The sequence below is a fragment of the Plecotus auritus genome, assembly GCF_963455305.1.
Source record: "Plecotus auritus genome assembly, chromosome: 14".
NCBI lineage: Eukaryota > Metazoa > Chordata > Mammalia > Chiroptera > Vespertilionidae > Plecotus > Plecotus auritus.
This window is the reverse complement of record NC_137780.1, coordinates 6885013-6902729: the sequence shown is the minus strand read 5'-3', so window position 1 is coordinate 6902729 and position 17717 is coordinate 6885013.

The window sequence follows — 17717 nt, the reverse complement described above, 5'->3', positions numbered from 1 at the left end:
CCAGGAGTTGAACAATGACTGGCACTGGTGACCCAAAGAATAGCTATGATGAGATAGACTCCAATAAAATTCTCATCTTAGATCAATTACATTCTTAAATTAAAACATGTAATCTTTCCCAAGTAAGATGAAAAGTCTAACACTATACACCTACTCCTTCTGAGTTTCCACAACTTCTCAGGCCACATTTTATTTTAAATATTCCTCAGAAACATCACTAATAGGTAGAAAAACTATGTCCTTTAACTAGGCCAAAGGTGTTAAATTTCATATTCAAGATGCTCAAAATGTAGTAGGGAAATGGGAAAAGAGAAATGAAAATTATTTTTCTGATATGTAACTTTATTTCAACTAAAAGTAACAGAAAAGAGAGAGGAATTTCTGTACTATTTAGCAATAGCCATTCTAAAGCATTCCCAACTAATAAGCAAGGCTATTTAGTGGTTACAACCTTCAGATATCCTCCTGTTATTTTTTCTAAGTTATTCAACTTAGAAGGTAGACACATACCATTTAATCTAGTCTTGATTCCATTTTGTTCATGGATTAGAAACAGGATCTGAGAGAGAATAGCTGCCCTTGGTATAATTAAAAGTACATGGGCATAATTTTCCTGTGAGAAATGGGTAATCAAAAGTAAAAAAAAAAGAAAAAAAAAAAAAAGAGTGAAAACAAAGTGTGTGATCAGGAAATGGGGGCACAAAAATAGAAAACCAGATGTCTCCCTTACACTGAAAAAAATATTCAGCAATCTTAAATCCTCCCCATATTGTTAACGGCTCTCACTTAGTTATTTTTGGGTTGGCTGTTATAAACGGTTAAAATAGAAGTCTAGAAGCACAAATACACATGCAACAGCTACACCCTCGGCATTTTTTCCAGGAATATGTTAATACACTAAGTTCTGAAATGGCCTTTTCTTTTATCATGTTCAGGATAGTGAGTATATGAGGCTATTCATTTGGAACCTACCTAAAAACGTAACGGAACAATTTGAAAGCTGACTAAAAAAGACCACCCTTTCAGAACAAGTATGTAAAGTCATGCACAGTAAAGCAGTTAAGCTAAAAATAGTTTAACTGTCCAGAAATTAAAAAACTGACTCAAAGGAAGACTAAACAGGTACTATAAGTTAAGAGTCTCTATTACAGGATTATGACTACCTTCCCCTGCTTTTGAGAGGGAAAAAGAGTTTTAATGGCAACCATTTTTATCGTTTAGGTCAGATTCCCTTCAAACCTATTTTATTGAGAAAGCCATATATTCTATTTTGTGCTTTGCCACCCTCTCCCCCGCCGAACTCAACCCCAAATACAATACTGGTTTGATAAAAATGGCATAAAGACACTTCGGGAATGATCTGGGATTTTAAATTATGAAATGAGTATTAGATAGCAGAGAACTATAGTTAATGTTCTTCAATAAGATAATGGCACTTGGTTATATAGGAGAATGTTATTTTTTTTGGAGAAACGTGCTAAGTATTTAGGGGTAAAATATATCTAATTTACCTTGACATGTTTTGAATATAAATATATGTGTAATGTGTATTTATGCATATTTGTACGCATGTATGTATGTATGTTTGTACATACAAATATTCACAACTGTTGAATCTAGAATGATGGGCATATGGGTAATCATTGGGCTCTCCTTTCAACTTGTCTTAATGTTTAGAAATTTCTTTAATAAAAAGCTGGGGTTGAAACGTAAGTAAATGACTGAGCAATAGGAACATTTCACTGATTACAATCGCAGGCTAAAACGATGGCATCTCATCTTTAGTACATCTCAGTACTCAGTTTGCCCTTGATCTTTATTTGAGTCATTTCCATGCAGTTTAATCGTCCCTGTCTTGGTAAAAATCAACTTACTTATAAGTTCCCCAGACTCAAAATCCATTCCTAGAAATTTATACTTTTATACTCAAATCATAGCCTACGAGTTAAAAAAAATCACCTAATCAATCAGCGGAGCAAAGGAAGTTTTTAATAAAAAAAATTAAAAATCCTAAATATAAGTTTTCCAAAACAGAAACTGTAGATAATGGAGTGAACTTAATGCTGAGTTTATCTAAAATGGGCCCTGGATAAAGTTCATGTTTTCATTTAGAAACAGTAATAAAGCCCTTAGTATTAAGTACTGAAAACATCATTAAAATTTACTAAACTAAATAAAAAAGTTAAATACAGGAAGGGAGATGGTGCGATTGCCATTAGAATAGAAAATCTGATTTAATACTGATGTCTTCACACTTGAAAGTTTTGTGTACAATTATGAAAACTAGGAAATACAGAATCTTTTTGGAGATACAAAGTACCATAGTAAATAGCATGAATTCTACAGTACAGCATTCCTAAAAATACTTATTGACCATTCTTCCAAAAACTCTATTATACTTAGCATTAGCATAATATTTAAATTTGTAAAATTTCTGGACACTTGGGTTCCATGTGAAGAATTTCCTTTTGTAAGAGGCACATTATGGTGATTTTGGTTGAATGGCTCTGTCCCATATAATGAAAATGTGCAGCAGGACTACGCTTTACTGAAAGGCTACACCACGGATGGAACTTGCTCACTTGTACATTCCAAAGCCAAAGCTCAGAGCAGTCATCTGGGCCACAAGCAACAAGGTAGTTGTCATCTGGACTCCATGCAATGTAAGAAACGCCATAAGCATGTCCTTCTAACGTTTTAAGCAGTTTTAACAGGTGTGTATCCTAGGAGGAGAAACAGACAGCTTAGTTAACTTCCATCCTTAAAGTCTCTGTTTCGTGGGCATGAGAATTTATACAGCTACAAAGATATACTTTGATAATATAATCTGAGGAAGTTTCACAATTTCACCCCAACCGAAGCTCTGACAAGCTTGCTTCATACAGACTTGTTCATGCTGCAACATCTATTAAGCATCGACTTTACACAAGACATTGTGTGTTAGACGGAAACATAAAGATGACGCAGACAATGTCCTTGGGAGGCTTTCAAGGAAACGAAAAACAGGTAGGAGTAGTGAGTGCTACCTCTTGTTTTTTAAAACAGCTTTACTGAGATATAACATATACCTAAAATTCAGTCTTCTGACGTATACAGTGCAGTGGTGTTTAGTATATTCACAAAGTTGTGCAACCATCGCTGCTATCTAATTTGATAATATTTTCATCACCTCAAAAAGAAACTAATATTCATTAGCAATTATTCACCATTCCCCTTCCCTTGGCAACTGCACTTTCTCTATGGATTTGCCTATTCTAAGCATTTGATATAAATGGATCATACAACATGTGGTCTTCTGTAATTGGCTTAACTTGGCATGGCTGCGGGTTCATCCATGTTGTAGAATGCATCAGTGCCTTATTTTTTAAAATTGTTGAATAATATTCCACTTTATGGATGTACCATACTTTGTGTATTCACTCATCAGGTGAGGATCATTGGCATCGTTTCTACTTTTTGACTATTAAGAATAATGCTGCTGCCACTATGTGTGAGGTTTTGTACAGACCTTTGTTTTTCTTCTCTTGGGCAGCTTACCTAGAAGTGGAATTCCAGGATTATATACAAACTCCATGATTAACAGTCTGAGGGACTGCCGAACTGTTTTCCAAATGTCTGTACTAGTATTTTACATTCCCACCAGCACAGCTACCACTTTGGTGGTAGTCAATATTAGCACTGTTCACAAACAGTATCTCATTTAATCCTCTGAACGGTAAGTATTCTCCTCCCCCTCCATTTAGAAGAAAGAGGGAGATAAAGGTTTAGAGAGGGTAGAACTTGCCTCTGTTTACAACTAGGGATTGGAACCTGGGTCGCCTGACTCTCAACAACTCAAGATACTCTTGAGCTGTGCAGGATGAATTTTAGAGAGCAAACATGGAAGTGGCAAGTGACGGACTAGACATCTTTATTTTAGGGTAGGGGCTTAAATTTTATCCTGTGAGTGAAGAGCCACTTAAGATTTTTTAGCTGTGGAGTACATAGATGATATTTGGCTTTAGGAAGAGAACTCACACAACAATGTAGAAGACAAATCAGAATGAAGGGACACAGGATAAGGACACCTTTAAAAAGCCAATGCAATAGCCAGAGTTAAGATAAGAAATGAGGTCCTAAATAAACAGTCAGGACCGGAAGAGGTCAGATCAAATTATTCTTGGGCCATAGAATTGACAGAACAGAACGAGATAAGAAATGTTCAAAGACAACCTCCAATTTCTGTCTTAGGAGATATTGATGGATGTGGACAGGAAATAGAGGTAGGAGTTTAACTAGAGGTGGGAAAAAGAAATGTTTCAGATTTTGTCTGAAGTTGAAAAAAAGAGAGGATATTAATACTATATTCTCACAAGAACAGTCTCTCTATACTAATCTACCCAAAGTAGAAATACCATGTTCATGGAATCCACTTAATTTTGCTTAGATTTTGACAGGGGGAATGGGCAAAACTCTTATTTTTAGGGGCAAAGGTAAGAAAACCTGCTAAAAGAAACTAGGCAGTAGAATCACAGCAATTCAAATCTTAAGGTTCTCTAAGTTGTTGTTTTTTTTAAAAAAAAGCCATTAAAAAACACAAAACCCGTATGCAAAAAGATGACCAATTTTCTCACAAGTTTTTCAAATAGCATTTGACATAACAAAATACCATCATACCAAATTAAACCCACAACTTCTCAGATTGGAATGTAAGCATTAACCCTACATTTCCCAACTAATCTGGCCACAAAAGCCCTTCACACATAACATCTATTAGCATTCTGCACAACCAGAATTCTGACAAAAGTACTCTGGGAAGCACTGGCAAGGAAGTCTAAATTCCTTAGCAAAGTATACAAGAGCCTCTTCATCTGGCTGCTCCTGAATTCATTAACCTCACTTCCCAGTCTACGAAATCTCTTCCCTCAAACTGCCCAAATGCTCTGCCATGTCTTCTTTCACCCAAGGGCCAGTTGTAACTAGCTTTGCCTAAATAATTATTTACTCCTTCTTCACCTGAGACTTACATGTCTTAGTTTCCAAACCAAAGTGGCTTACACACTGCTGCTAGAAAAACACAGAATAAAGCATAGTTTTGATATTGTTGCTCTCTTTTCAGACATCTGAGAATAACTGCTGAATGAACATGCAACGCTTAAGAGTAGTATTCAAAGGCCATGGTTGGAAACTATTTTCCTACCCTTATTTCCCACTCTTTGCCTTACTCATGCTATTCTCTTATTTGGGGGTGAGGAAAAGTCCCCCTCTTTCTGGAATGCCCTGTTCCTGTCTCTCCCTATGTTATGCACAAATGAGGGGCTCTACCTGTGAAGCTCCTGTGCTCTCATAAAACTTTATGTATATTGTGTGATACTTATTTCAGTGTTAATTTCCTTTCCTAAACTCGAGATCCCTGAGATCTCCAAGGAGTCAATCAGGAATAGAAGTGGGGATCCTTGAACATAAATGAGAGCAAAAGCACAGCTTTATTTTATGAACCAGGGGCTAAAATTCAGTATTTCCATCCATCTTGAATGTAGGTAATTAACAAGGTCTATATTAGGCAACATATTAGGCATATTAGTACACGGTTAATAATAAAAATCTCAAATATTTTCACATCATTATAGTTGTTGCATAAACCTCAAAATACTATTTATGCTCATCCCTACTTCAAAATTTTTGTAGTTATTACATCTGCTGTTACAATTTGTTATTCAAATGTTAATAAACAAGCAATGTATTATTATACTGTATCTGTTTTTGCACTATTTTGATAACTAAGATTCACTATCATTGGGTTTCCTTAGAAATTAATATGTAATATATACTTGGGCTTTCTATGTGTTTTCGTTTATGTATTTAAAAACACTGTTCTGCAGAGGGGTTCACGGGGTCATCAGAATGACAGAGGAGTACATGGTACAACAAAAAGTGAAGAACACCTACTTTAAGGCAAAGACCAGCTCTTACTTTCTTCATTCATAGTATATTACAGATACACAAGAACTGATTTGATGTATGTCCTCAAATTTGAAACGCTTATTTTAAAAGTGTTTCCTTCTATGGATCCTTTTCTCTATTTTTCAACACCGGAGTCCAAGATCTTTATCCTGGGCTAATATATTCTAATTCTAAATGTTTACAAAAAGATCATTCACTTTATAATTTTAGATGAAGGACTGCTACCTAAATACATTTCCTTAACCTATCTGGAGCCATGAACTTCTTTGATTGCTTGATAAATGTCCAAGTGGCTGAAAGAAATGGAAATACTTATTTCAACAAATCTGTAGGTCACCTGGTTACACACAATGACAAATCTGATTTTAGAGAGAACTTAGAATTTTAAATCCAGAATACAATACTGTTCATATGTATCACCGGGAATAAAAAGGGGTGTGTGTGTATGTGTGTTTAACAGAAGTTCCACAAATTACACAAAACAATGAAATATTTCAAAAGGCAAAACGGTAATGAGTCTTTTCTAACTTGTGACAGAAGGGCATTGTATTAATCCATAAATCAAGTATTAACTAAGATAAAAATGACATTAAGAGCAGGTCTGGAATAAAAAACATTCCTGGATTTGAGTCTAACTCTTTCATTTACTAGCTGCGAGAGTCTGGGCATTTAGCTTCTGTATCAGTTTTCTCATTTAAAGAAAGGAGATTGTTGTATCTCAGAGAGTTATTCAGAGGAGTAAATTAAATAATGCACACACAGACTTAGTACAATCACTCGCATATCACACTCAACAATTTGGTAATTTTTATACCCATAATCTAGACAACACAGAAAGAGGTAAGACAGGACAGAGATGACAAAAGAGGTTCTTGCAAAATATTATTTGTATGTGCATACATTAAAACTGTGGACTCAATTATATTTAAAATGGTATCTCTTTGCAATCTAAACACTCATTCTAGAGTACATACCGGATCAACTTGCCATATGATAACTGTTGTATCTTTTGATCCTGTTGCTAGTTTAGTGCCATCGTTAGAGAATTTACAGAACCACACTTCATTACAATGCTCCGTAAGGATCTGCTGAGTATAACATGGGAACTGCCTCCTAAAACAAAGAAGTCCACAAATCATTATTCTTTCAAAATAGATTAATCATAATGACAAAGGTTAAACAACTGATAAAACTTCTTTGGAGATCAAAAACTTTAAAAATAAGATATGAATGCATTTTTAAATCTTAACTATCAAGTTTACATCGATTTGTCAAATAAAGACGGTATTATACATTAGTTAAGACAATCTTAGGGGAAATCAGTAACCCAAAATTTGGTTCAATTTACAATTTATTCTTTTTAAGAGACATCTAAAATCAGAGTAGCAAAATATTTCTAAAAAGGACTGATGCACAATCAAAATTATAGGGCACAGAGCTAAACCCCAAGGACAGATGAAGTCAGGGGAACAAATATAGTAACAAAAACCCGATTAAAGCTAGACAGATAAGATAAAAGTAACACAATAAAGCAGACCAAAGAGTAACCCCAATCTCCCCTATGCGCTCATTTTGAAGCATCAGCCAGTGAAAATCGCACCTGGAAAGCTGTTGAATATTCTGCTGAAATGCTCCCGAGATTCTCACCCACAGGAAAAACAAAGACCTGTTGCGGGCTTACTCTAGAGCAGCGGTCGCCCACTGGTGGTCCGCGAGGTCCGGGAGGCTGGCGACGGCTGCTCTACAGCACCCCCTGCCCCTTCCTGGCATGAACTTTTTACTTCGTCCCTAACGCTCAGGGTTCCCAGAGCCTTGCCCTCCGGGGAGCAGTGGGCAGCGGCAGCTCAGCCCGGGCCAATCCCTTGTTCCTGCCTCCAAGGCCCCTTTTCTCTGACTTCCAAGTGAGCTCACAGCAGCTCGGCCTTGGCTCGCGCCTTTCCTACGATGTTTCTAGGGAGCCAATGCAGAGCACCGCCTCGGCTCCCCTGTGGTTTCTTCTCCCCTCAGCCTCCCTTTGTCTCCCTGCTCCCGGCTTTAACACACTCTCAAAGTAAATAAACAAACATTACAGGGCACCAATCAGCCAGTCTACTGACATCAGTTACATTTGAATGTCACTGAAATGGTAAATTGCCATTATTTTATTGTTACTTAACCTTTTTTAAAAATATATTTTTATTGGTTTCAGAGAGGAAGATAGAGGGAGAGAGAGATAGAAACATCAAGGATGAGAGAGAATCATTGATCAGCTGCCTCCTGCACGACCCCTACTGGGGATCGAGCCTGCAACCCGGGTATGTGCCCTTGACCAGAATCAAACCCGGGACCCTTCAGTCCGCAGGCTGATGCTCTATCCATTGAGCCAAACCAGCTAGGGCTGTTACTTAACCTTTTAAAAGACTAATAGCCCCCTGTTTATTAAAAGACTAATTTTGGATGTATACAAGTGATAGTTTTATCTATGTATTCAAATAAATTTAAAATTTAAGATGGTGTTAAAAATATCAGTACCTTCCCAAATAAAACTGAATAAAATGTAGCATTTTAATCAAACTGAACCCTAGCATTTTAAGTTTCTATAAGATATTACATAATACTTTACTTAAAAATTAGTATTTGTAAAGCAATCTGTGGAGACATCCTTCCATTGGTTGCTGCTGAAAAAACCCCCACCAAGTCATTAAAAAAACACACAACCCTATTCTTTACTGGTCAAACTTAACAAAAAATATGTATACATTAACTGTGAAAAATGTAAATAATGTACAATCTAATGAAAACTATTAAGTGCTGATTAGAATATTTTTACAAGCTATAATTTAGCCCTAGCCAGTGTGGCTCCGTGGATAGAGCATTGGCATATGGACCAAAGGGTCCCAAGTTCGATTCTGGTCAAGGACACGTACCTTGGTTGCAGACTCCTCCCCAGCCCTGGCCCTGGTTGGGACTCATGCAGGAGGCAACCAATTGATGCGTTTCTCTCACATCGATGTTTCTCTCTTTCCCTCTCTCTTCCACTCTCTCCAAAAGATCAATGGAAAAATATCCTTGGGTGAAGATTATAAAAAATGAAAAAAGTTATAATTTACTTAATCATAATCAATTTTCTACTCTCCAGAGAGAAGAGCTGGTATTTCATTTCAATGCTATGATTTAGCTTGTGAAAATATAGTTTTCTAGTTTCATTGCTAAAATATAGTTTCTAAAAAGGAGTAAAGCAGATAATAAGAAACATGGACTTTTCTTTTGAAGACCAAATATCTTCTATCATTTACTTTCAAAGGTATTGGTATAGAAGTTAAAACACTTAGGAAAAATGTAGGTCACATTCTCATAGATTTCAGTTTCCCAACAGGAAGGCAATCTCTTAACCTACTGACACCTTTGAATCATGAAGTCTGCCATAAATACCTTTCAGTGCAGTCCACCAACAATGAACCAAAAAAAAGATTTGGGTTCACAACTGCCTTAATTTTCAAACTGGTCTCAAATTCCCTAAAGGAGCTATGAAATAAGAAACCATATACCCTTTTAATCTATTAACTCCTCCGACCTCTATTCAATTTAAATGAAAGACTTACCAAGTCAAAGAATGTTAAAGAGTAAAAAGAGATAAAGGAAAAGGATCTTTAATTATTTTCTTTTAGAACATTTAGGACATGCACCAAGTAATTACCTAGTACTTTAAGATAAATAACACTTGAAATTTAAGGCCAGTAGCGCAAATAACTTATTATTTTTTATTGCAACTAGGGAGATGAGGTGAGAACTCACCTACATGTGAAAGTAGCTTATGCATACCTAAAAAATTAGCGTAAATCACAGTGCATGTGTGTAATTTTGAGAGTTACTCCGAAGTTCCTCGGTTTTCCAAAGCCCTCACACTTATGTATTTCTGTCCTTCCTAGTCATGCTCCTTCCAGCAGTTCTTCGATGTTGTCTGGAGAAGAGACTGACCACATGTACTGCCGCTGTTCCTATTTGGTCCCCCAGACCCCCATCATCTCCTTCCTGGAGTTTGAAAGATTTCACAATTTGTTTTTTTCAGTATCTTAAAAATTAAAAGCTATGTTTTCATTTTGGAGTTTACTAAAATAGTAGGGACAGTTATATTCAAAATACTCCTAACATCAAAAGTGAAGCCTGAATTCTTACCAGTTAAACAATGTATATAGGTAGGTATAAAAACAAACCCCCACCAGAAAGTTAACTCTGCTAGTCTAACCGTTTTTAGCAGAACTTGCATTAGGAAAAAGTATTTTGGGGCAGGAAATAATTTAGGCCAAAGTTAAAATAGCCATAATGACCAGAAAAAGAGCCACTAAGTGGTCTCTGGCATCCAAGGACTCCAAGCACTGGGACCCCTGGCATTCTTACCTAATGTCCCTGACTCGTCCCCCCCACCCCCCAAAAAAATGGCCAGAGAAAGAAAATGACCACCATGGTTTCCAGCTTAGTTCTCCAGGGTGGCTTGCTGTACATCAACATATACAGATTTTTCTTTCTTTTCAACTTCAGTAGTTCTAGCTTTACTTATGAACAGATGCTAAATCAGACATGAATTGTTTTATAGCTACAGGACGAAACTAAAACAGGAAACATCTTATTAAAGTTCAAATTGAGCCTGTAAAATGTTAGCCTACTTCAGAATTTAAGTTTTCCTCTTACCTGCTACAAACATGATCTATAAGCAGAGACACAGAATCTAGATTATTATCAAGTTTGGTATTGTGATATAGGCACCGATCCCTCTGTAGTTCTACCGCCTGCCGCAGGAGAGTCTGTAAACGCCGTGGGGGAAGCATCACCGATGGTGGTAAATACGCTTTAAATAGAAGATATTTTTTAAAAGAGAAATAAAAATTAAAAAACAAAACGAAACAGGATAAACTTTTACATAAGACAGTTACTTTTCTTCTGCCCTAATAATATTGTTCTTAAATAGAGCAGTTCTGGGCGATGTAACATGAGCTTTATGAATATTTATTTGTCTGCAGATGTGTTGCCACTAGAATGGAAGATACTTGAACAGGAGGGCTTTAATATGTGGATCTTCTAAACAACAAACAAAAAAATCAATAAAAAAGAAAAAAGCGGCCTGGCAGGTGTGACTCAGTGGTTGATAGTCCACCTATGAACCAGGAGGTCATGGTGCAATTCCTCGTCAGGGCACATGCCCAGGCTATAGGCTCAATCCTCAAAAGGGGGTGTGCAGGAGGCAGCTGATCAATGATTCTCATCATCGATGTTTCTATCACTCTTTCCCTCTCTCTTCCTCTCTGAAATCAATATAAATACTTTAAAAATTAAGTAAAAAAAATAAAAGAAAAAGGTGGTAACAATGAAAACAAAATTAAAGATGATGTGTGAGAGGGAGACTATGCATCACTGAAAGCATAAGAAAAAAATTCCAGTTAACAAAGAACAAGTCAAAATCCTGGAACAAGCCAAATTCTAGTTGCTTCTAATGCCAATGAAAATTCAAGGAATAACTGGTGTCTTGATACTGATACCAATCTATTCTGATCCTTTAATGTCTTATACCTCCCAGTCACATGGTTTTTTGATTCTTAGGATCTCTGTTCTCAGATCAACATGAAATATAAAGAGTAACATGACTTAAGCACAGAGGGAAAGATCTATATATATAAAAGCCTAAGCGACCATCGCAACCGAATGGACGACTGAACAGGCTGTGTGGGGATTGGGCCTAAACTGGCAGTCAGACCCCAAGGGGTCCCGGATTGGAGAGGGTGCAGGCTGGGCTGAGGGCCCCCACTCCCCCATGCATGAATTTCGTGCACTGGGCCTCTAGTCGTTTATATAAAGATGTGGCAAAAATGAAACTCCTACCCTAAATTGGAAGCCACAGAACATAGTTGAGGGGAGGGTAAAACAATTTACAGAAGAAATCTGGGCCTTATCATTGAAAACACACTATTTACAACATTCATGGTTTACAGCTGTGGTTTATATATATTTTTTGCCTAACCACAGCACTTTCCCCACAAACAAAATCTTATGGGGAGCATCGCTACATAAAACAAAAGAAAGGGGAACTGCCTGCAACCAGCATCCTCTCACTGACTGTGAGGTTAGCTTCTTAGACTCCATGGCAGAGTTGGAAACTTCTGGTTTACAGGGTTCTCTTGATGGACCTCCCTACAACCTTTCCCTAAATAACCATTCAATAAGAGTGTGTCAAGCCCTCCTAATCAACTCACAATACCTATTTCTAATCTAAGAACAAATACAGAGATACCAAAAAATTAAGACTCTTACTTTGAAGTTTGTCCAACAGTTTCGATCGGGAAGCTGTTCCTTTGCCTTCCCATTCTGCTTTTGCACGTAGGTCTTCTGCATGGCTACACATCAGATACCTGAAAATACGACAGGGAAAGAACCAAATAGCAAGTCCTTTTCTCTGGATTAAAAATAATTGAAAAATACTAATTCTACTCAAGATAGCTAGTTCTTACTAAGAAACATTTATCAAGAAAAACTTCTTAAGTGGACCCAATTCATTAATACAACCTGTCATGTGGATATAATTTAAAAAAATGTAATATAACAGAAGTAGCTAAACATATGTTGTTATAATATATATTACCTATGAACATATTCTTATATATATTGTAATTGTTATCTATATATAGCTCTTATTGTGTGCCAGGCTCTGTTCTAAGCACTCAACATCTATTATTACTTCATTTAATGCTCATAACAATCCTGTATGAAGTATGCCCTATTATTCTAATTTTATAAATGAGGAATTGAAGACAAAGAGCTTAAGTCACAGACTTAGGGTCAAGTTAAGAGGCAAAGTAGGAATATGAATCCAGACACTCTAGCTGCAGAACTTGCTCTTAACCACCATGCTAACTTAACAGCTTCTCACTGGTAATACAAAAGAGAACCTTAAAAGTTAATACGAAGTTAATTAAACAAAACAACATACCTTTAAGAGATTATCAAAAACGTCACTCAAGAAATGGTATAATTGGACAACCATCCTTGTGTCATCCTGTGAAAGGTACTGCGATCCCAAAGCAGGAAATTTGGGAACTGCTTTATTGCTCACTATCTGTGCCGAAGGAGGCATAAACGCTAAAGTTCATGGACTCTGGAGAATACATGAGGGCCCCCTGCTGGAAGTGTGACCCTGACCTGGTTCTGGCTCTTCTCAGAAGAACGGGCTTTAAAAGTAAAGGAAGTGAAGGCATTATTTAAACATGGAGATTAGACCTGGCAAGTAACTCTCCTGCTATTTTTTTGTCTGTTCTCAGACAAATCTGTTCTTCTCACTTGTAAAGAGGGTAAGAAACAAAGCAGTAAGGATTAAGTGAGATGGAGTATGAGTATATGAAGTACTCGGTCCACTACCTGGTATACACACAGAGCTTAATATATGATAATGTAAGCACCAGAAACCTCTCAGTTAACCCGAGTATCACCTCCTCCTTTTCTTAACTGCATAAAGCATATTGCACTTAGCATTTAAATCAATTAATAGCCTTTCACCCAACAACAGAACTACTTCTTCTCTTGCTATTTAGTACCCAGTGCCTTAGCTGATGAGAATTTAATTATTAAAAAATAGGATGGGCCGAAACCGGTTTGGCTCAGTAGATAGAGCGTCGGCCTGCGGACTGAAAGGTCCTGGGTTCGATTCCGGTCAAGGGCATGTACCTTGGTTGCGGGCACATCCCCAGTGGGAGGTGTGCAGGAGGCAGCTGATCGATGTTTCTCTCTCATCGATGTTTCTAGCTCTCTATCCCTCTCCCTTCCGCTCTGTGAAATATCAATAAAATATATTTAAAAAAAAAAATAGGATGGGTAGTTATATTTAAGCTGGATATCGCAAAAATTTGGTTCCTAAAATATCCTTTTGGGAGTAAAATTCATTATCAATAATTCTGAGAAAATCATTTACTTTTTAAATTTTGTAAAAATAACCTACAATGGTTTCTGCGCCCTTTTGAAAATATTATACCTTAAGGTTTCAAAGGAAGTCACATGGTATAACCGAAAACACTGGACTGAGTTCTGATGTCAGCTCCACATCTTGTCACCGCTGGGCCATTTACTTATGTGCAATAGTCTAGGGACAAACTTGAGGCGCTTATGGCTTAACTAGGGTAGAAATTGTGGAGATGAAGCTCACTGCAGAATAAAACTGCTACGATTAAATTGTAGGCACTATTGCCAGAGCAGAAAGGAAAGTCCACCATGTGAATGGCACTTAGGTGACACAGAATCAAGACACCTCTGAAAGGAGGTAATCCGAATAAATTAATGTGTCAGCTACAATACTGAAATATCCAGCAGAACTGACTATTTCAAGATGTAGTAGGGGGTCAAGACCAATGATTTTGCAATCAGTCAAACCAGGTTTTGAATCTTGGCTGACTTACTAGCTGTATCTTGGGCTGCTTACTTCACCTCTCTGAGGCTGTTTCCTTATCTGCAAAAACCCTAAAATGGACCCTGTACATCTTAGGGCTTACCGTTTTGTATATATTTGAAAACTCATTATGTGTGAGATATTGCTCTAGATCAGCGGTGGGGAACACTTTTTCTGCCCAGGGCCATTTGGATATTTATAACATCGTTTGCTTAATATAAATTTATGTTGCTATGAAAAAAGCTCCTAGATTCATTGAGTTTCGAGTCCCACCTGCGGTTGCATGGCCAGACCAAATGATTTCATGGGCCTTACATGGCTTGAGGGCTGGGCAATCCCCACCCTGTTCTACATGCAGGGGCCATATCATGTAATGAAAAATGCTATAAAGAAAAAAAAAAAGTGCCCTAGCCGGTTTGGCTCAGTGGATAGAGCGTTGGCCTGGGGACTGAAGGGTCCCGGGTTCGATTCCGGTTAAGGGCATGTACCTTTGTTGCGGGCACATCACCAGTAGGGGGCGTGCAGGAGGCAGCTGATCAATGTTTCTCTCTCATCGATGTTTCCATCTCTCTATCCCTCTCCCTTCCTCTCTGTAAAAAATCAATAAAATATATTTAAAAAAAAAAAAAAAAAAAAAGTAAAAACAGAGTGCTGTGACAGAGAATGCCTGGTGGGTGGTCTCAGGAGCAGATATTTGGGTTGGGACCTGAGCCAACTCTGCAGAGATTAGGGGAAGAGCATTTAGGATAAAGTGAACAGGCAGGATAAATGCCTTAACGTTAGTGTCACTACAGCAATGAGTAAGGGAACAGATGGCAGCAAAGGATCAGGGCCCTTGTTTCTGCATTTTAAGCATGCTAGAAAGCCAGAGGACAGTTTTAAGAAAAGGAGAGAAATGGGTTAATGCATGGTTTTGCTTATGTTTCTGGGGTTGCTGTATGGAATACGCATTGTTGAGGGAGGGAGAGGCGCTTATAGCTTAACGAGGGTAGAAATTGTGAAGAGAAATGGACAAATCTGGTTAGGCCCTTTCCTGTCTTCTTTCCCCTACCCTCCCAGGCATTATCTTTGCCTTTCTCTCCCCTAAGTTCCAAGGTCCCTTTTCTGCCTCTATAACTTGTTTCCTGAGCTTATGCAGCCCAGCTGGTTCACTTCTACCACCTCTAGAATTTTCTAAACGAACTTTCTCTTGTAATTTGAAAAATAAAAAGGATGAGGCTTAAGTTTTTTGTCTGAACAAGTGGGTAAAAGGTCTTACCACTTACTGAGATGAGGAACAGGTCAGTGAGAGTGAAGTGGGTGGATGGGCAACTGGAATCGAGAATTTTGTTTTGAACAGTCAACTGAGGCACCTATTAGCCAAACGGAGACTGTCAAGTAGGCTATCAGATAGGTATGCTGGGAGTTCAGATGAAAGGTGAATTTAAGAGCCACCGGCATATCGATGGTATGCGAAGGCATGGTACAAAATAAGGGTACCTTGGAAGAGTTTAGAGTCAGGACAGAAAGGAGGTCCAGAACCAAGCCTTTGGGTACTCTAACTTTTAAAGGATTGATATGAAAATAAAACGAGATTGTACATACGGAGTGCTTAGCAAGGACCTGGTACATGAGAAGTGTACATTAAGAGAATATACGCATTAATTCTGGAGACTTCAACGGATAAACCATTTCCAACTTATGAAATACTTTCACATTTAGTTTTTTTTTTTGTAGAAGATTCTGAAATGGCCTTTCACGAGCAATACATATTTCTTCTTCCTTTTACCCACTTAAGTATTTCTCTATTCTAATATGGAGTACATCTGTAAGTGAATCTATCCAGGTTAGTGTTACCTAAGAATTTAGCAATATTCAGATCTTGGAAAATGTTAGAGAGATGTAACTTTGAAAGCTGACCTTGATAAAAGCTAGAGCCCTCCATCAACTTGGAGTCTAAGAACGAGGCTTCCTTACCCACTGAGAACATGAATGCGCTCTGTGTTGTATTTCAGTGGCGTCAATTCACAGCGTAGAACTTGAAGGGCCTCCAGGACCTTGCCGTCCTCTAGGTATTCCAGGTACTTCTGCTGCAGCAGCAAAAACTTCATCCTCTGACATGACAGAAAGCAGCAGTCAGGGGATGGAAGGTTCAGAAAATGTTTGTGCCTAAACAGAACAGTAGAAACCATTCTACTACGCCCTTTGACAATAACTTTTTAAAAAGCTTTAATATGACTCAAAATATTTGGGTTTAATGGAGTCACAGTATATTTATTAAATGTGACTTTGCTCAATTCCATGTCTTAACACAACAGTTTTGAATAATCTCAAATTAGATATGATCATTAATGACATCAAAACACGTCAGAATGAATTCTGCCCTCAAAACATTCACCTAGAATTTTATTTCTTCCATAAAAATTTAGAACTATTTCCAGTATTCTACATTTTCTTTCTTAAAAAAGCCTGGGACTTTTATAATGGGCAGTGGGAACATGTTAGGGAAGAGGTTTTGGGAAAAACACAGCAAGTTCCATTAAAGAAGGGATTACTGAACACAACGTGAAAGAAGGACTGAGGAGACCAGAAAGCGGAACTAGAGACGTGAGGCAGAAGCTGCGAAGGGTCAGATTTGGGTTTATCGAAGAAAGCAGAGCTGCCCAGCAAATGGACTAAAGGCTGGTGTGCAAAGTACTGAGTTTCCTGTCTAAAGGGGACAAGCGTAGGCCTGATGGGACTCACTCTAGAAGACAATGAAGGTTCAACGCCAAGGTTCTGAAAAAGATTCAGTATTTGTCTTTGCGGGTTGGAAACAATCTAATCACTGATACACTTAACTATGAAGCACAGACAATTATCAGCTCTTTCCCCTTAAAGGATAAACCATTTCCAACTTAGGAAATACTTTCACATTTAGTTTTGTTTTTTTCTGAAATGTGCTGGGCTTTAGTATTTTCTAATGTTCCTTTACTATATTATTTTAACTTAAAAGTGATGGAAAGTAACTTGAAAAATCTTAGCAGCTTTTTGCTAGAGAAAAGAGAGATTTATGAATATCAAGTTTGGAATTTCTTTTAAACCTTAAACCTAATTAAGGACACCACATGTGGCTCACGAGCCGCAGTTTGCCGCTCTGTTGACTAATGAGTTTGCCGACCACTGACCTAGACTCTCGATTCCAATAATTACAGGCTGTTGTTGTTCCTTGTGATTAAGCCCCTATCCCAGTGGTCGGCAAACTCATTAGTCAACAGAGCGGCAAACCACGGCTCGCAAGCTGCATGTGGCTCACGAGCCGCAGTTTGCCGACCACTGGCTTAGAGGGACTTTCACTATATCTGCTACTGGTGGAGCTTGCAAACCAACTGATGTACATAGAGAATTTTGT